General features: G+C 40.5%; 3 long non-coding RNA genes across 4 annotated transcripts; all 3 read left to right on the top strand.

Moving 5' to 3' along the window:
- The first annotated feature begins 9,001 nt into the window (after positions 1–9,001).
- LOC122030568 lies at positions 9,002–11,232 on the top strand. Of its 2 annotated transcripts, none has more exons than XR_006125473.1 (3): positions 9,002–9,452; positions 9,877–9,962; positions 10,138–11,232. It is a non-coding gene; the product is annotated as an uncharacterized LOC122030568 (long non-coding RNA). The 2 variants fall into 2 exon arrangements; XR_006125472.1 differs by having other exon boundaries at positions 9,877–10,040.
- Positions 11,233–13,052: 1,820 nt separating this feature from the next.
- On the top strand, positions 13,053–15,548 carry LOC122030567. The gene is made up of 3 exons (XR_006125471.1): positions 13,053–13,526; positions 14,213–14,273; positions 15,348–15,548. It is a non-coding gene; the product is annotated as an uncharacterized LOC122030567 (long non-coding RNA).
- Positions 15,549–17,831: 2,283 nt separating this feature from the next.
- On the top strand, positions 17,832–19,443 carry LOC122030569. The gene is made up of 3 exons (XR_006125474.1): positions 17,832–18,180; positions 18,278–18,338; positions 19,421–19,443. It is a non-coding gene; the product is annotated as an uncharacterized LOC122030569 (long non-coding RNA).
- Positions 19,444–21,314: the final 1,871 nt, after the last annotated feature.

Below are 21,314 nucleotides of genomic sequence, written 5' to 3'. Positions count from 1 at the left end.
CATGTTAGATCCAACGTATTAACCTAAACTTAAATAATTGTCAATACATTGAAACTTCAAAGGTATGATTGCACCAACAATTTCCCCCTTTTTGATATTTGACAATCTATTTAAGTTTAGTTTAATTTCTAACACACCATAATAATAATGAAATGGTAAATAGTAATAGAAAACCACATATTGTCATGAACTATGCATGAAATTCATCTAAATTAAGCATAAGCAGTAATAACAACACATATATAACTAAGCATGAGTTTCATTTTAATTAAGTATAAACTTCAACTTATATCTCCCCCTTTGCCAAATATTAAAAAGAAACTAGAAACACTCCCCCTCAATGGGTGCATTAAGCAAACACAGTATACTTGAGGGGTACTCCCCCTAAACTAAAAGACAATAGGGTATGCCCCCCACGTATTATGCAAACCAAACACTATGATAATAGAACTAAAAACACTAGTGCCATAAAACATATGTCCAATAAGAAGCCATATCATAGATACAACACACGAAATAGTGTCTAAGAGGCACACTATAGACTAAAAGTCAAAAAAAAAACTATCCATACAAGAAGGGAAACTATAAGTCATAACACGAAATAGTAAACTCAATCCTATCGCCCTCAAGAGGATCAGCAGGACTTTTAGAAGCATCAAAAACAGGTGGCACATCACTTGCTGGAGGGGGAGGTGAAGGAGAGTGACCTGATATCCAAGATCGCACTAGCTCGGTCAGAGACTCAACGCTCATCCGCAAAGTGGCAACCTCGGCATGCATCTCAGCAATAGCCATGGATAGCTCCTCAAAGCGAGTGTCTATGGTCTCCTCAAGTATCTAAATCTGAGCAACCACAATAGGACCTGGAGAAGCAGGTGCCCCAACATCTGCCTTAGGATCAGCAACCTCCGGAGTTGCCGCCTGTCCTGCCCCGATGTCGATCTCACAATCCCTTACCAAGGGCACGCCGGTCAATCCATCATATGTCATCCGACCCAGCCTCAATGCCAGTCATAGTGAAGGGTCGTGTAGAGATTCGGGAATATGAAACTGTCATATGCTCTAGCTTCCCTCAGGATACATCTATATGCATGGACTCTAACCAGTCAGTAATGATGTTGCCAAAAGGCATATGAACTATTTGCTACACAGGCTGAGTGAAATGGATGAAGCAATGAAAGATGTTCAAAGCAATGTTGACATTAAGGCGGTGTCGCATGGCATACAATAAAAACATGTGAGAGGGACTGAGGAGGGCTAAGGCACGGGAGACAATAGGCAAAAGATAGTTAATAACTATTTTGAATAAGGCATTGTCCCTGGCAAATAATTCAAGGGAGGAGAAAGTGGTGATATGCACATTTGGATCATCTAGACGGGGACGGCCAAAAAGACTCTGATGCATGGAATCAATGGTGATATGCTCGAATGGCGGAGGCAAGAGATCAGGTAGGGTAGGGTAAAACATGAACTCATTCGTCGACGGTCGACACCCCAAAAACTGTTGAAGAATTTGATAAGAAAAATCCAAGCTACGCTTGGCGACACGAGTATGATAAAGAACTCCATCCGATGTATGCAAGTTATTATAGAACTCGGATACAAGCCCGGGATTGACATTTCTTTCACAGTAGACAATGGAAGAAAGTTGGTAATATTTGATTAGGGAAAACACTTCAAAGTAGGAATCATGATAAAATTTACGATCGAAGGACCGAGGAGGGATCAGATTGAAGGTGTTTCAGTTAAAAGCTTGCTACAAGGCAGCATTCGGAAAATGCTGATTAGTGGGAGGTTGAGGGTGGGACTATAACCGAGACGAACCCTCACCCGACTCACCAACCTTTGTTTCTTCCTGAGGAGGGAAAAAAAATGCATAAGGCCACAGATAACACAATGCAAAGAATGCAATGTCGTGCATGTTGAAGTTTCGCAAGTGTACGGAAATGTCGTAAGTAATAATAAAAGATATCGTATTCACAAGGACTGGAATAAGCACTAAAGATGTCTCAATGTGAATTAGCCAAACAACTATTCAATTGGTTTTCAAAAGCTAAATATGACTATGAAATGTAAACAAGAAATGAAAGAATAAGAAACAAGAGTAAGGGCGACGATAAAAGGAATGCTCTAGGAGTTTTGGTTTCTTTGTAAGGATTGTTTCATGTAAATGATCTACCAAATCTTATTCCTCAATTTTCCATCATTTGTAGAAGGTTACCGGTTCTCTCTTGCAATAGACAACCGGCCTAGGATTGAAATCTATACCTAAATGTGATCAATTAGGAATGAACCTATGTTGTCCTTGCACGGGCTTGCCTGTCACGTGCGTCCCTCGGATAATCAACATACGAATTCATCACTCATCAATCACATCAAGATATAAAGATTAATGCTCACAATCTATCCAACCTCCTCGAATTATCCTATTTCACCCTCAAGATTATTCCTCAAACGTCCTTACACGGGCATGTTCCTGTCACGAACGTCCCTCAGAAAATTGAATGAAATATAATCTCTACAAGATCCACAAGATATCGAAACATCCAATCAAGCATGGTAATTAAGCCCTAATCACAACAATCCATACAAGATAGAATAAATACAAACAGGGCAAAATCATAGAAATAGGAAATTGGCACATCCACAAGAGTTTTACATCAAATCATCCTTACAATTACTCCCTCCATCCTAGAACAAGAAATTTACTCCATAAAACAAGGAAAGAAACCCGAATAAAAGAAGATTACAAGCATTCATGATCCCCTCAAATCCAAGAAAAGAGAGAAATAAAACTTATCTACAAAGAAGAACGTCTTCGGATCCAATTCTTGCTTTCCCGGAGTCGATTCGGTGAAGATCCGCCCTTAGATCGCCGGAAATACCTCCAAGAATGGTAAGGAACGCCCTAAATCTTCTTTCCCCCAAAAGGGAGAAGATCCCCTTTCAAATGAGGAAGAACCCATTATATAGAGGGGGAAATTCGGGCCCCACACAGCCCCAAGACCTGGCCGTGTGTGGGACACGGTCTGGTTCACTCCCTTCTCTGCCTATCTCACACGACCGTGTGGTGCACATGGCCATGACATGCTCTACCTCTGCCATCCTTGCACGACCGTGTAGATCTACACGGCCTGCACTGCCTCCAGTTCTGGTAACCTAGCACGGCCGTGTGGTGTACACGACCAGAGCCCTCTTGCTCATTGGAAACCCTACACGGTCTGTGTGGTGTACACGGCCAGGGCTTCCCTGGTCTCTGGAAATCTTATATGGTCGTGTGATGTACACGGCCTGGCTCCATTTGGCTTCAAATCTTGGCATGGTCGTGTGAGGTTCACAAGGCCGTGGCAATTTCCTCATCTGCTACAACCACACGGCCAAGGATCATCACATGGCCTAGGCAACCCCCCATGGTAGGGCCGTGTGAGGTTAAGGAATGACGCCTTCCTCTCTAGCTTCGCTTACAGATTTGACCTCGAACATGAATCCTTCATCAAATTTGACTCCTATGTACAGAAAATGCAGAAAAGCATATCTCCGAACCAAAAGAGTAAATATGCTAAAAGGAAAGATGAAAGTACGAAAATACGTAGACAAAGCATGTGCAAAGTATGTGAATGTGCGTCCAAACATGCATAAAAGGTGTATATAATCTATGTACATTACACCCCCAGACTTAAACCTTTGCATGTCCTCAAGCAAAATGCTGCAATCTAAGCTTACATGTTTTACAATGCTCTCATATCCCTAATGCATTCTCCTAACTCTATCAAAAAGTTTCATTAACAAGCATGATCATGGAAACAAGATAAGTATGGCTCAAGCATAAGTCTCTTGTGCACAGTGCAAGGTAACTCAAAACTCTTCAAGTTTCAATCTATGTCCTAGTCAAGTCGTCATCAAATTTGAATTCCTAATATTTCCGGTGATAAACAAGTAACCAGTGATAGACACTTACTTGCCAAACACTTGGTTCATATTTCTCAATCAACCCAAGGTCTCAAAGGCGTGCTCAATCTCAAGAGAAGCTAAGCAGTCATTTCCTCAGTAACCTAACTCGGTCTCAAAGGGGTGACTTGCTAGATTCCACTCACAACAACTATTTTTTATATCCCTTATTCACTTTTTTTTTCTATTTTTTTCACTTTTTTTTCATAAGTATTTGCATTGTGCAAAACTTATTTACAAATGTACTTTTAGCACAAATGTTGGGATATCTTGATTTTTCCAAATGAGCTTACATGACCTGAACCTCATCCAGTAACCAAAATAAAGTTTGAGAAATCACCATGGAAACCAAGTACTAAATAAACAAGATGAATCATGACTATTTCAATGATGTCAACCATTCAAGCTCAAGTATAGTGAAGTGAAGGTAAGATCCTTAAGGTCAAGCCAAAACTAAAACTCATCTCCATAAGATACTTAGCTTATGTCATTCTACCCAAGATAGAGAAAAGTGGTTCATTAAGCATACTACTAGCATCATTTAAAACATCATGAATCTAGATAATGAACGTGCTAACATTTAAACTTGAAGACAAGAAAGCATATAAGTGAAGTTTTGATGTTCTCAAGATATATGCCACAAGATTTTCAAAAGATAGTCAAGTGACTATAAAAAAAAATCAAGCAATCAAAGCAAGAACAAATGCAAAACAAAAACTAAGCATGCAGAAAACAAGCAAAAATTGAAAACTAGAATGCAAAAAGAAAAATCACAAGTTCGACACCACCCCCCCGGACTTAAACTTTTCATCGTCCCGGTGAAATCAATATGGTGGAGGAGGTGGAGTAGGACGAGGGAAAGGAGGCCTATGACGTGGTTGGCCAATGGGAAAACTAGGAAAACCTGGAGTTTCGCTCAAGATTATATGATACTCAAACAAGGCATCAACTTGTTGGCTAGTGACACTCATGCTCTGCATGAAATCTCTCATTCTAACTTGATCCGTATCATAATCCTGGACAAATTCAGCCACTTGACCTTGAAAATTCCTCATGAACTGAAAGTGATTTTGTACCTCTATAAACTGGTTATTTGATAAAGAGAAGTGGCCTTCCAACATTTCTCGTTGGGAATTTTTCTTCTCATGAAGTGATTCTAGAGATGCACAAAAATCTAAGAAGTCAAATCTGGAGGGACCCGTACTATAGGCAAAAGAATGCCTAGCAGGATCCAGATGTTCGGAGGGATGCGGGTGTCCAGATGTCGAGAGTTCAATGTGTGGCTCTATATCTCCAGATATGGAAGGAACATTCTCGGGGTCTAAATCAGTGATTATCCAATTAGCTGAGTTGTGAACTGAAGTTCGATCAGGACAAGGAAGAGGTAAAGGAAAACCATTCGACCTTGGAATGCAAAACTATTTTCATCCCAACAAATTATTTTCATAGCAAGACATGTATCCATGTCGATCATATCATTGCCATGAATAACTTCCAACCCATCTAAATCAAGTTCCAAGTTAATGGCTATTTGAGTAATCAAACCACCAAGTACTATTGATCCCGAGGATGCCCTCGCAGTTCTCACTAAGGTTTGTAAAGAATGAAAACCAGAATCAAAATCAACCTTATGTAACATAGCCCATAGAGAATAAAGTTCTACTTTCTTGATGACTCCATCACTTTCCCCTCTACCAAAAATAGTTTTGCTCATGACTCGATGTAGGTATCTAAAAACAGGGTTTTGCATGTGAGAAGCCTTGGCTCTAGAGGGCCCATAGCGTTGATCTAATCCGGTGATCGAACTCCAAAAATTATTCCAATTAAACCTAGAGTCAAACCTTCGAGAGCTACCAAAAGACAATCCAAAATAAGTGTTAAAGTCACTAAATGTCCATTGAAATTCTTGACTCATTAATCTAAAAGTTATCTTGCCAACATAATCATATTCATTGGCAAAATGGGCATCTAGTGAACTTAGAAACTCCAAAACAAGGCGAGGATAAGTAGGTAGATTTGTGTACAAAATATCACTCCAATCCAAGAACCTAATCATCCAAATCGATATCATCTCTAATTCCCATCATATCTAAAATCGTTGAGTCCATATACCTAGTACACACGATCCTTCTATTGATAAGAATTGCAAATCTAGTTATTTGATCATCATTTCTAAACACGATATTGAATTCATTGTCATTACCTTCGTCGCGTGAGGTCCTCTTTCCTTTGTCTTTCACCGGTTGTTTCCCTTTGTCTTTGGCTGGCTCCTTCCCTTTGTCCCCACTAGATCCACCACCCCCCTTGCGAAGTCTCTTTAGAAGGTTGGACATATTGTTAAGTTTGAGTGGGGAAGGGTACTGTTTGTGATTGACGAAGCTAGATCTTGAAGAAATAGATCTTAGGGTTATAAAAGTGGAGATCTTGAGTCTAGGAATCTAGATCTAGATGAAGTTTGTGGAAAAGAAAGAGTTTTAGACCTAGATATGAGAATATTTGGAGAAAAGGTTGAAGAAGAAAGGAGTTTTGGAGAGAAGAGGGTGTTGAGATGAGGGGGTGTGTGGTGGGCACGGCTTGAATCTGGTCATGTATAGGAGACACGACCTGAATAGTTTTCTCCACATGGGTCGTCTAGATCTACACGACCCCTCCCTTCTCCCTCTCAGGTTAGCTCACACGGTCGTGCCAATTGGCACGACCATAACCTTCTTCTCCTCAGCTATCCTTGCACGGTCGTGTATAGGACACGACCCCACCATTCTCCTTTACTGGAATCAGCACATGGTCGTGTCTGTGACACGGCCAGCGCATGCTTCTATACTTGTTTCTTCACACAACCGTGTGTGAGACACGGCCGAACACCTTTTCTTCTCTGGATTCTTCACACGGTCGTGTGTGAGACACGACCGAGCACCTTTTCTTCTCTGGAGACTCTACAAGGTCGTGTTATGTAGACACGACCCAAGCATCTCCCTTTTCTGCAGCATATGCCTGGTCGTGTACAGCACACCGCCATGCTCTGTTTTGCTCCAAAAGATGGTTTTTCTCTATTTTTTTTTTCCAATACCTTCATGCCCATGAAACGATCATGGCCAGCTCATGGAAGCAAAATTTCAACCTGAAAACCAAAAGCAAAAAAACAAAGTAAAGACACTATAATGAAAAATAGAAACATAAAATGCACTAACACCCTTGGGTTGCCTCCCAAGAAGTGCTTGTTTAGGGTCTTTAGCTCGACCAATCTTAATCACTCTTCTCTTTTCCTTGCCCTCAAAGGGCAGACATATTTGTCATTTTTGTTGGGAGGTCTTCTCCCAACATCTTCCACCACAATATTTTCTTCATTTGGTGGCCTCCCATGAGGATGGAAATTCCATTCCTCAAGTTTGTAAATGCTTGCCTTGCTACAAGCATTCAAAAGAGAAGAGACATGGTTAGAGGCATTAAATAAATCATATTACAACTGTTCCTTACCAATTACCAAAGAAAGTTTATGATTTTTAACATCTATGATAGCTCCAGCTGTAGCAAGGAATGATCTTCCCAATATGATAGGGGTTTTTGGGTAATCCTCCATGTATAACACAACAAAATCTGTGGGAATTATACTCCCACCTACCTCTACCGGTATATCTTCAACAATACTCATAGGGTACCTGCAGGAGTGATCAGCAAGTTGCAGTACCATAGTAGTAAGTTTAAAGTCTTTGAGACCTAATTTATTACAAATAGAGTAAGGAATGAGGCTAACACTTGCCCCCAAATTACAAAAAGCTTTCTCAATAAATTCAGTTCCTATATTGCAAGGAATATAGAAGCTTCCAGGATCTTTCAACTTTGGAGAAGTGTTCTTTTCCAAAAGAGCACTGCATTCCTCTGTAAGTGCAATGATCTCTATGTCTCCTATCCTTCTTTTGTTCGACATGATGTCCTTCAAGAATTTGGAAAACTTGGTCATTTGAAGAATTGCATCAATAAGTGGTACTTCAACACATATTTCTTTCACCTTCTCCAAGAATTTGTCAAACTCTTCATCCTTCTTTAACATAATAAGTCTTTGAGGAAAAGGGATTGTTATACCTTGATGGTTAAGTGGAAGAGTCTCTTCAACCTTAGTGGTACTCTTCTCATTATCTTGAATCTGATTTTGTGTTGGAGAAGAGAGCTCTTCTTCAGTGTGCATCCCTTTTAGAGCAGTCACTTGGGAATCTCCCAAGGTCTGTCCGCTCCTAAGCTCAATTCTATTGCAGTGCTCCACAGAATTGACATCAGGCTTGCCAGGTAGTTGTCTTGGTGCTCTAGAAGATGAGGAAGCTAGTTGGGCAATCTAACTATCCAGAATCTTTTGATGCTTATTAGAACTATCCATTCTCTGAGTAAGCTTAAAATATCTTGTTTCATTTCATTCTAATTGGAGATAATTTCTTCAAACATCTTTTCAATTTTAGACATAGAAAAGCCCTGAGAAGATTATTGTTGTTGAAAATTCTGTTGCCCAAATTGAAAATTAGGTCTTGCCCCCATAGATGGTCCTTAATCTTGGTTATTTTTGTAAGAGAAATTAGGATGACTCTTCCATCCAGGGTTATAGGTACTCGAGTATGGGTTGTTGTGCTTTTGATTGAACCCCATGATTGCATCACACTCTTCCAATTGATTAATTTGTGCAGTTATAGCTCCCAATAGACATGAGTCATTTGTATGTTCAGAACTTCCACATATTTCACAAGAAGAAACAATAGCATTGACCATACTTGAGCTAGCTCCCATATTCTCAAACCTTTTTGTGAGAGCATGTAAAATACGGTGCCCAAATAATAATTAAATAACAAGGTTATTAGACAAATAATCTTATGGGATTTTTTAGGAATTTTTAGAAATTTTCTGTGATTTAATCGGAGCTCATATGACGTATTTTGAGAGGATACATTTATGGGTTCGAGAAAAAGTCTATTTAGAATATCCGAAGATGGGAGTTGATTGAGAAACTAATCTAGGGCTTAATCAAATATACCTAGGTTTATAAATCCTCTCTTTTATTTCCTCACCCGCATGCCCTAAAACCAACGTCGACACCTCCCTTACCCGATTCCCCTTTCTCCTCCTCCTTCGTCGTTTCTCTTCTCCCCCAAGCCCTCACGCGACGACGCCTCTTTGTCCCCCTCGCCCCAGCACCCCACAACAGGCAACTTATTCTCCCTCGAGCCACGACCGTCGGCTCTCCTCGCACGAGCACCACACAGCTCCGCCAGGTACACCTCTCCTCAGGCCTCTGCTCTGCACAGCCCGACCTTCGGCGAAAGAGTGGGAAATCTGAGCCCTAGCTTCTTCTCTCGTCACTGCATTCGTGCGCTACAGCTCCGGCCACGACTGCCTGCACTGTGGACCGATCGTTGGCCGAGACTTTCTCTCGATCCAGCGAGATGCTGCCCCGAATTGGCTGATCCTCTCTATAGCACCACCGATCATCTTCTCTCCGTGCTGTGCCTTAGCTGGTCTCGCAGGTAGTTTCCCCTTTTGTAGGTATGGATGAGCGTTTCTAGGGATTCAGATGTTGTTCCTAGTTTTACCCGAGAGTGTGATTGATTTTCTGGTTTATCACGAGAAGTTTAATCGGGTTTTCTTTGTGGATTGCATGGTTTCATTGTGATGTTGATTGGTTGAACGTGAGGTGATTCAATTTCTTTCCTTGATGTTCTTGCTTCGATTTGATTTTTCCTGAGAGTTTTGGATCGGGTTCTTAGATGTGGATAGAATGAGGTTTGATCGAAATGTTGCTCTGTTCATCTTTAGGAATCAAGTTTTCTGGACGGAATCTCTTGACAGTACTGTTCTTTTCTGCTTATTGAATTTCAGAATTTTGGTCCAAGTTCTTAGTAGATATGGCAAGTTTGGATGATGTTTTTCTTCTTCCTCCTGGTTTTGAAGGTTGAACAGAGCGATGGGTGTTAAGCTGTGACCAAGATACTTGACTCTCCTGTCGTTATGGAATGGCTGAATTGAATTGATTAGTTGTGAGTCCGCTTACTAGAAGTCTAGTTTTTCCATGATGATTTAGATTCAGATGGATGGATTCAGTATTGGTTTTCTAGGTTGGTTTGGTTCAATTAGGGTTTTCTGTTTGAATTAGGTTTAGGTAACAAATTGAGGTATGAGGGGTTTTGGTTGTAATCATATGATTTGTTGCAGGACACTGCTACGAGCCAAGTGTTCCGAAGTGGAGACAGCCTAGCACGATCGACAAGTAAAGGCGGGTACTTCTTACTTTGTCTCATTAGTTCTTTGAACTTGGTGCATGAGCTATTTTTGGATAAGGACGGTTTTACCTTGACTCTACTCTTATTTTCTTGTGCTTGATACTTCCACTCAAACCTTTGAATTATTCGTTTCTATATCCATACAATCTTTTGTTGTCATCTACTTATATTTAACAGATACTGGATACTATGTTTGCATGTTTTGATGGTTGTGTAGTTCTGTTCTGTGTTGAGCATGCTGGCTTTATGTAGCATACCTGATGCTTGTTTATATTTATATATATGATGACTATTGCATTTGGTGCATCATATCATGGCAGACATGTCAACGACCAATTCTCCTTTGCGGTCGAGAGAATTGTTGACTAGGGCCGCATCCTCGGCCACTCGACAGAGTGGTAGCTGGAGTTGATGCCGCTTGTCCTGTCGTGCCGCACTCGGCCACTTGTAGTTGGTGGTAGCTGGAGTTGCGAGCAGCAGGGACCCCCTTCGCTGTGTAGCTAGTTAGCTACTCAGCACCTGTTCATCCGGTCACTCGAGAGAGTGGCGGCTTTTGGGTGGTATAGTTGTCATTGATCCGGTCTCTCGATCATACAGGGGTCGTGGTGCAGGGAGGTGGACGGGGTGACCATCCGTGCATACACTGTTATTATACTTGCTTTGACTGCTGTTGTTTGCATATGCTGTTGTTGATTACTAATGCTATTGTTGCTAGCTTATGTTACTGTTACTGACTTATGTTGATATGCTTATATATGCTGAGATATATATATATGTCTGTTGTGGGTGTTTAGATTGACTTACCTATTGGAAGTTTGTATGTACCTTACATATTTCCTCTATAGTTATGAGCAGTACTGTAGCAGATTAGTACCGGTTCTGACCTACTATAACTAGCCTAGGATATAGTTTCATGTACTAGAATTTATTTTGGTTCTATAGTAGTATCTGCTATTCTTCTAATGAGGTTGTATACTGTTGACACTCTCTACTTACATGTTATGTTCATGCACTATCTCTTTCCTTACCCGCTGAGTTCCAATACTCACCACCCCACAAAATGGTTTTCTTTCGCCAGGTAACAGATAGATGAGTCATGGATGCTTGGAGAGATGTAGGCTGCCAGTCCTGGGTCCTACGTCACACTCGAGGATAGTTTTCGTTTTAGTTTTGTTATCGTTTGGGGTGGTATATTGATTTTGTGTATTCTACTTTTCAATAAGTCGATGTGAATTTTGTGTCAAGTCTGTGATGACATGTATTTTTGTTAGTGTCATTGGTGGTTTTACGTTCGTATCATTTTATGTCTTCCGTTGCTGTGTGTTTACGTTCAGTCGTGTAGGCTTATTAAACTGCATGGATGTATGTAGCTTATATCCAGCCTTGTGCGCTGTTGTATTATGTTATATGTTTTATTCATTTATGTCCAGCCGGGTATGCTGTGTATATTAACTGCGTGGTTATATTATTTCTAGTTTGTATATATATTCCAGCCGAGTGTGGCTAAGGTATATTTTATATGTAGTCATGCTTCAGATTGTCACCCGTACAGGGGAGATGTTGTCGAAATTTCTTCGGACAGGGACTCCTCTCGGGCATGACAATTTAGTGGTATCAGAGCAGTTTCGATCTTGTTTCGATTTATGATTATTTTCGAGTTAATCTGATGCCAATTTAGTGGTATCAGAGTATGGTTTGAGTCAAATGCTGTGTTTTGTGTTTTGAAATTTCGATCTTGTTTTGATTTATGATTTTCGGTGTTTCGATTGTTTTGTTTTCCCTTTGTAAGTTGATCCCTCGATGTGACTCTCGAGTTGTGGGACCAAGCAGCGGCAGGAATCTCCAATCTATAGGAGGTATGTTTGTAAATTGTTATCATACATATTTATTAGTACTTGGGTAGTTGTTTGTACCATGTGTTTATGCCATGTATGATTTGTGGTGCCAGTCATTGGTTAGATCAGATATGGTGATATGTTATCTTTTGATGATCTATTGGTGGATATTAGACTTGATGGTCTATTATTTAGTCTTTGATGTTGATAGTAACTTAAAGAGTATAATGCCTTGATATTTATGGAGTTGGTGATTTTAGCTGAAGGTTAGATTACAGACTTTGTGCCAGTGTTCTTATGTTTGGGTATGTTTATTGTACGGACATGAGGAGCCCTTGATATTGCTATTTAGGTTTACAGTGCCCTAGATATTTTTATGGACCCGATGTATTGAGTGTCGATGTACTCGCGTTGGTTTGGTTAGTGGAGGACTAATTTACTCTTATTAGCTTGATCAGTAGGAGACCGACTTACTCTTTCATAGAACTAAGTCACCCTGTATATATAGCAATTACGGAAAGGGAACATACAGAGGATGATATTGTGAACTTTGAAGTCTAATTCTCTGTGTGTCAACAAGTGAAGGCAGAATATCAGAGTGGCGCAGTGGAAGCAAGATGAGTCCATAACCCACAAAAGCATCCTTTTCGGTAAAGGATTTGGTCATGACACTATGATGAACTAGTATATGGGTGTGTTCTTTGGTAGTTATCCTTAGATGAGGATTCCTGAGTTAGTAGTAAAATTGGGGACCAAATTTTTATTAGTGGGGGAAATATATAATATGATGCTTAAATAATAATTAAATAATAAGGTTATTAGGCAAATAATCTTATGGGTTTTTTTTAGGAATTTTTAGAAATTTTTTGCGATTTAATCGGAGCTCATATGACGTATTTTGAGGGGATGCATTTATAGGCTCGAGAAAAAATTTATTTGGAATACCCGAAGATGGGAGTTGATTGAGAAACTAATCTAAGGCTTAATCAAATATACCTAGGTTTATAAATCCTCTCTTTTATTTCCTCACCCGCATGCCCTAAAACCAACGTCGACACCTCCCTTACCCGATTCCCCTTTCTCCTCCTCCTTCGCCATTTCTCTTCTCCCCCAAGCCCTCACGCGACGGCGCCTCCTTGTCCCCCTCGCCCGAGCACCCCACCACCGGCAACTTCTTCTCCCTCGAGCCACGACCGTCGGCTCTCCTCGCACGAGCACCACACAGCTCTGCCAGGTACACCTCTCCTCTGGCCTCTGCTCTGCACAGCCCGACCTTTAGCTAAAGAGTGGGAAATCCGAGCCCTAGCTTCTTCCCTCGTCGCTGCATTCGTGCGCTACAGCTCCGGCCACGACTGCCTGCGTTGTGGTTCGACCGTTGGCCGAGACTTTCTCTCGATCATGCGAGATGCTACCCTGAATTGGCCGATCCTCTCTATGCCACCACCGATCCTCTTCTCTCCGTGTCGTGCCTTAGCTGGTCTCGCAGGTAGTTTCCCCTTTTGTAGGTATGGATGAGCATTTCTAGGGATTCAGATGTTGTTCCTAGTTTTACCCGAGAGTGTGCTTGATTTTCTGGTTTATCACGAGAAGTTTAATCGGGTTTTCTTTGTGGATTGCATGGTTTCATTGTGATGTTGATTGGTTAAACGTGAGGTGATTCGATTTCTTTCCTTCATGTTCTTGCTTCGATTTGATTTTTTCCTGAGAGTTTTGGATCAGGTTCTTAGATGTGGATAGAATGAGGTTTGATCGAAATGTTGCTCTGTTCGTCTTTAGGAATCAAGTTTTCTGGACGGAATCTCTTGACAGTACTGTTCTTTTCTGCTTATTGAATTTCAGAATTTTGGTCCAAGTTTTTAGTAGATACGGCTAGTTTGGGTGATGTTTTTCTTCTTCCTCCTGGTTTTGAAGGTTGAACAGAGCGATGGGTGTTAAGCTGTGACCAAGATACTTTACTCTCCTGTCGTTATGGAATGGTTGAATTGAATTGATTAGTAGTGAGTCCTCTTACTAGAAGTCAAGTTTTTCCATGATGATTTAGATTCAGATGGATGGATTCAGTATTGGTTTTCTAGGTTGGTTTGGTTCAATTAGGGTTTTCTATTTGAATTAGGTTTAGGTAACAAGTTGAGGCATGAGGGGTTTTGGTTGTAATCATATGATTTGTTGCAGGACACTGCTACGAGCCAAGTGTTCTGAAGTGGAGACAGCCTAGCACGATCGACAAGTAAAAGTGGGTACTTCTTAATTTGTCTCTTTAGTTCTTTGAACTTTGTGCATGAGCCATTTTTGGATAAGGACCGTTTTACCTTGACTCTACTCTTATTTTCTTGCGCTTGATACTTCCACTCAAACTTTTGAGTTATTCATTTCTATATCCATACAGTCTTTTGTTTCATCTACTTATATTTAGCAGATACTGGATACTACGTTTGAATGTTTTGATGGTTGTTTAGTTCTGTTCTGTGTTGAGCATGCTGGCTTCATGTAGCATACCTGATGCTTGTTTATATTTATATATATGATGACTGTTGCATTTGGTGTATCATATCATGGCAGACATGTCAACGACCAATTCTCCCTTGCGGTCGAGAGAGTTGTTGACTAGGGTCGCATCCTCGACAGAGTGGTAGCTGGAGTTGATGCCGCTTGTCCTGTCATGCCGCACTCGGCCACTTGCAGTTGGTGGTAGCTGGAGTTGCGAGCAGCAGGGACCCCCTTCGCTATGTAGCTAGTTAGCTACTCAGCACCTGTCCATTAGGTCACTCGAGAGAGTGGCAGCCTTTGGGTGGTACAGTTGTCATTGATCCGGTCTCTCGACCATACAGGGGTCGTGGTGCAGAGAGGTGGTCGGGGTGACCATCCGTGCATACGCTGTTATTATACTTGCTTTGGCTGCTGCTGTTAGCATATGCTGTTGTTGATTACTCATGCTGTTGTTGCTAGCTTATGTTACTGTTGCTGACTTATGCTGATATGCTTATATATGTTGAGATATATATATGTCTGTTGTGGGTGTTTAGATTGACTTACCTATTGGAAGTTTGTATATACCTTACATATTTCCTCTGTAGTTATGAGCAGTACTGTAGCAGATTAGTACCAGTTCTGACCTACTATACCTAGCCTAGGATATGGTTTCAGGTATTAGAATTTATTTTGGTTCTATTGTAGTATTTGCTATTCTTCTTATGAGGTTGTATATTGTTGACACTCTCTACTTACATGTTATGTTCATGCACTATCTCTTTCCTTACCCGCTGAGTTCCAATACTTACCACCCCACAAAATGGTTTTCTTTCGCCAGGTAACAGATAGATGAGTCATGGATGCTTGGAGAGATGTCGGCTGCCAGTCCTAGGTACTACGTCACACTCGTGGATAATTTTCGTTTTAGTTTTGTTATCGTTTGGGGTGGTATATTGATTTTGTGTATTCTGCTTTTCAATAAGTCGATGTGAAGTTTGAGTCAAGTCTGTGATGACAGGTATTTTTGTTAGTGCCATTGTTGGTTTTACGTTCGTATTATTTTATGTCTTCCGCTGCTGTGTGTTTACGTTCAGTCGTGTAGGCTTATTAAACTGCGTGGTTGTATTTAGCTTATATCCAGCCGTGTGCGCTGTTGTATTATGTTATATGTTTTATTCTTTTATATCCAGCCGGGTAGGCTGTGTATATTAACTATGTGGTTATATTATTTTTAGTTTGTATATATATTCCAGCCGAGTGTGGCTGAGGTATATTTTGTATGTAGTAATGTTTCAGATTGTCACCCATACGGGGGAGATGCTGTCGAAATTTCTTCGGACAGAGACTCCTCTGAGGCGTGACAATTTAGTGGTATTAGAGCAGTTTCGATCTTGTTTCGGTTTATGATTATTTTCGAGTTAATCTGATGCCAATTTAGTGGTATCAGGGCATGGTTCGAGTCAAATGCTGTGTTTTGTGTTTTGAAATTTCGATCTTATTTTGATTTATGATTTTCGATGTTCCGATTGTTTTGTTTTCCCTTTGTAAGTTGATCCCTCGATGTGACTCTCGAGTTGTGGGACCAGGCTGCGGCAGGAATCTTCAAGTTATAGGAGGTATGTTTGTAAATTGTTATCATACATATTTATTAGTACATGGGTAGTTGTTTGTACCATGTGTTTATACCATGTATGATTTGTGGTGCCAGTCATTGGTTAGATCAGATATGGTGATATGTTGTCTTTTGATGATCTATTGGTGGATATTAGACTTGATGGTCTATTATTTAGTCTTTGATGTTGATAGTAACTTAAAGAGTATAATGCCTTGATATTTATGGAGTTGGTGATTTTAGTTGAAGGTTAGATTACAGACTTTGTGCCAGTGTTCTTATGTTTGGGTATGTTTGTTGTACGGACATGAGGAGCCCTTGATATTGCTATTTAGGTTTACAGTGCCCTAGATAGTTTTATGGACCCGATGTATAGAGTGTCGATGTACTCGTGTTGGTTTGGTTAGTGGAGGACTAATTTTCTCGTATTAGCTTGATCGGTAGAAGACCGACTTACTCTTTCATAGAACTAAGTCACCCTGTATATATATAGCAATTACGGAAAGGGAACATACAGAGGATGATATTGTGAACTTTGAAGTCTGATTCTCTATGTGTCAACAAGTGAAGGCAGAATATCAGAGTGGCGCAGTGGAAGCAAGATGAGTCCATAACCCACAGAAGCATCCTTTTCAGTTAAGGATTTGTTCATGACACTATGATGGACTAGTATATGGGTGTGTTATTTGGTTCTTATCCTTAGATAAGGATTCCTGAGTTATTAGTAAATTTGGGGACCAAATTTTTATTAGTGGGGGAGAATGTAAAATATGGTGCCTAAATAATAATTAAATAATAAAGTTATTAGACAAATAATCTTATTGGATTTTTTAGGAATTTTTAGAAATTTTCTGCGATTTAATCGGAGCTCATATGACGTATTTTAAGGGGATGCATTTATGGGCTCGAGAAAAAGTCTGTTTGGAATACCCGAAGATGGGAGTTGATTGAGAAACTAATCTAGGGCTTAATCAAATATACCTAGGTTTATAAATCCTCTCTTTTATTTCCTCACCCGCATGCCCTAAAACCAACGTCGACACCTCCCTTACCCGATTCCCCTTTCTCCTCCTCCTTCGCCGTTTCTCTTCTCCCCCAAGCCCTCACGCGACGGCGCCTCCTTGTCCCCCTCGCCCGAGCACCCCACCACCGGCAACTTCTTCTCCCTCGAGCCACGACCGTCGGCTCTCCTCGCACGAGCACCACACAGCTCCGCCAGGTACACCTCTCCTCAGGCCTCTGCTCTGCACAGCCCGACCTTCAGTGAAAGAGTGGGAAATCCGAGCCCTAGCTTCTTCCCTCATCGCTGCATTCGTGCGCTACAGCTCCGGCCACGTCTGCCTACGCTATGGTCCGACCGTTGGTCGAGACTTTCTCTCGATCCAGCGAGATGCTGCCCCGAATTGGTCGATCCTCTCTATGCCACCACCGATCCTCTTCTCTCTGTGTCATGCCTTAGCTGGTCTCACAGGTAGTTTCCCCTTTTGTAGGTATGGATGAGCGTTTCTAGGGATTCAGATGTTGTTCCTAGTTTTACCCGAGAGTGTGCTTGATTTTCTGGTTTATCACGAGAAGTTTATTCGGGTTTTCTTTGTGGATTGCATGGTTTCATTGTGATGTTGATTAGTTGAATGTGAGGTGATTCGATTTCTTTCCTTCATGTTCTTGCTTCGATTTGATTTTTCCTGAGAGTTTTGGATCGGGTTCTTAGATGTGGATAGAATGAGGTTTGATCGAAATGTTGCTCTGTTCGTCTTTAGGAATCAAGTTTTCTGGACAGAATCTCTTGACAGTACTGTTCTTTTCTGCTTATTGAATTTCAGAATTTTGGTCCAAGTTCTTAGTAGATACGGCTAGTTTGGGTGATGTTTTTCTTCTTCCTCCTGGTTTTGAAGGTTGAACAGAGCGATGGGTGTTAAGATGTGACCAAGATACTTTATTCTCCTGTCGTTATGGAATGGTTGAATTGAATTGATTAGTAGTGAGTCCTCTTACTAGAAGTCAAGTTTTTCCATGATGATTTAGATTCAGATGGATGGATTCAGTATTGGTTTTCTAGGTTGCTTTGGTTCAATTAGGGTATTCTGTTTGAATTAAGTTTAGGTAACAAGTAGAGGTATGAGGGGTTTTGGTTGTAATCATATGATTTGTTGCAGGACACTGCTACGAGCCAAGTGTTCCGAAGTGGAGACAGCCTAGCACGATCGACAAGTAAAGGTGGGTACTTCTTACTTTGTCTCTTTAGTTTTTGAACTTGGTGCATGAGCTATTTTTGGATACGGACCGTTTTACCTTGACTCTACTCTTATTTTCTTGCGCTTGATACTTCCACTCAAACCTTTGAGTTATTCGTTTCTATATCCATACAATCTTTTGTTGTCATCTACTTATATTTAACAGATACTGGATACTATGTTTGCATGTTTTGATGGTTGTTTAGTTCTGTTCTGTGTTGAGCATGCTGGCTTCATATAGCATACCTGATGCTTGTTTATATTTATATATATGATGACTGTTGCATTTGGTGCATTATATCATGGCAGACATGTCAACGACCAATTCTCCCTTGCGGTCGAGAGAGTTGTTGACTAGGGCCGCATCCTCGGCCACTCGACAGAGTGGTAGCTGGAGTTGATGCCGCTTGTCCTGTCGTGCCGCACTCGGCCACTTGCAATTGGTGGTAGCTAGAGTTGCGAACAGCAGGGACCCCCTTCGCTGTGTAGCTAGTTAGCTACTCAGCACATGTCCATCCGGTCACTCGAGAGAGTGGCAGCCTTTGGGTGGTACAGTTGTCATTGATCCGGTCTCTCGACTATACAGGGGTCGTGGTGTAGAGAGGTGGGCGGGATGACCATCCGTGCATACGCTGTTATTACACTTGCTTTGGCTACTGCTGTTTGCAAATGCTGTTGTCGATTACTCATGTTGTTGTTGCTAGCTTATGTTACTGTTGCTGACTTATGCTGATATGTTTATATATGTTGAGATATATATATGTTTGTTGTGGGTGTTTAGATTGACTTACCTATTGGAAGTTTGTATATACCTTACATATTTCCTCTGTAGTTATGAGCAGTACTGTAGTAGATTAGTTCCAGTTCTGACCTACTAAACCTAACCTAGGATATGGTTTCAGGTATTAGCATTTATTTTGGTTCTATTGTAGTATCTGCTATTCTTCTTATGAGGCTGTATACTGTTGACACTCTCTACTTACACGTTATGTTCATGCACTATCTCTTTCCTTACCCGCTGAGTTCCAATACTCACCACCCCACAAAATGGTTTTCTTTCGCCAGGTTACAGATAAATGAGTCATGGATGCTTGGAGAGATGTCGGCTGCCAGTCCTAGGTCCTACGTCACACTCGTGGATAGTTTTCGTTTTAGTTTTGTTATCGTTTGGGGTGATATATTGATTTTGTGTATTTTGCTTTTCAATAAGTCGATGTGAATTTTGGGTCAAGTCTGTGATGACAGGTATTTTTGTTAGTGTCCTTGTTGGTTTTACGTTCGTATCATTTTATGTCTTCCGCTGTTGTGTGTTTACGTTCAGTCGTGTAGGCTTATTAAACTGAGTGGTTGTATTTAGCTTATATCCAGCCGTGTGCACTGTTGTATTATATTATATGTTTTATTCATTTATGTCCAACTGGGTAGGCTGTATTAACTGCGTGGTTATATTATTTCTAGTTTGTATATATATTCCAGCCGAGTGTGGCTGAGGTATATTTTGTATGTAGTAATGCTTCAGATTGTCTCCCGTACAGGGGAGATGCTACTGAAATTTCTTCGGACAGGGACTCCTCTGGGGTGTGACAGAGCATCTAATTTTGCAGCCAATAAAGTAACTGCATCGACATCAAACTTCCCTGATGCTTTTATTGTTGGGTTCACACAAGAATAGCCACCACTTCTTTCATTAGCCCATTGATGGTAATTTTGTGCTACGCTTTCAATTATTTTTCAGCTTCATCCAAACTCTTGTTCATAAGTGCCCCTCCAGCAGCTGAATCAAGGGACACCTTTGTATGATAATTGATACCATTATAAAATGTATGTAGCACTAACCACCTTTCCAAACTATGGTGTGGGCATTGTCTGAGCATACTATTGTGTCTATCCCAAGCTTCAAATAAAGATTCTGAGTTGGCTTGTTTGAAACTTGTAATAAGATTCCTCATATGAGTCATTTTACTTGGAGGGTAGAATTTGTCAAGAAATTGTTGCTCACATTGGTCCCATGTGGTGATGCTATTTGGAGCCAAAGAGTTTAACCATTGTTTAGCTCTATCTCTCAAAGAAAACCCAAATAGTAATAAGCGCACTGCCTCAGAAGGAACATCATTCATCTTCATTGTGTCGCATATCTCGTAGAAGACCTCCAAGTGTTGATTTAGGTCTTCATGCGGTCCTCCACCAAACTGATTTTGCTGCACCATAGATATAATTGCATGTTTGATCTCAAAATTGTTTGCTTCAACTGAAGGCCTTGAAATACTAGATCGAAAACCCCTAGCGTAAGGTGCTGCATAATCCTTTAGTTATCTATTAGCCATGATAGAATGTTCTTGTTTTTCTTGTTGTCTTTGCAGAATTTTCTTCTATGAAATGTTCTGTCTATCTCGGGATCTAGAGGAAGAAGTTCTCCTGCAAAGTTAGATCTTCACATACACAAGAATAAGATTGCAAGATATGTATAAAAGAAAAAGAAAGAAGCTGAATCAAAGACAAGAAAAATAGAGATAGAATTAGATTAGAATGCTAGAAAATCAAAAGTGCAGAATTAGATTTGCTACAAGTAAGATGTAGAAAGGAATACAAGAAAAAGTTATGAAATCAGAATTCTAAAAATTAGATTTAACTATGCAAATGAAAAGAAAAGTTATGTTTAGTCTAACTCAATTGATAACCCCTAATGTTATAGCGCAGTCCCCAGCAACGGCGCCAAAAACTTGTTGACATTCTGCAAGTATACAGAAACGTCGTAAGTAATAATAAAAGATATCATATCCACAGGGACTAGAATAAGCACTAAAGATGTCTCAATATGAATTAGCCAAACAACTATTCAATTGGTTTTCAAAAGCTAAGTATGATTATGAAATGTAAACAAGAAATGAAAGAATAAGAAACAAGAGTAAGGGCGACGATAAAGGGAATATTCTAGGAGTTTGGTTTCTTTGTAAGGATT

Source organism: Zingiber officinale, chromosome 10B (assembly GCF_018446385.1).
Source record: "Zingiber officinale cultivar Zhangliang chromosome 10B, Zo_v1.1, whole genome shotgun sequence".
In the NCBI taxonomy this organism is placed as follows: domain Eukaryota; kingdom Viridiplantae; phylum Streptophyta; class Magnoliopsida; order Zingiberales; family Zingiberaceae; genus Zingiber; species Zingiber officinale.
Note: the sequence above shows the minus strand (reverse complement) of the source record. Positions and strands in the feature narration are given on the sequence as shown.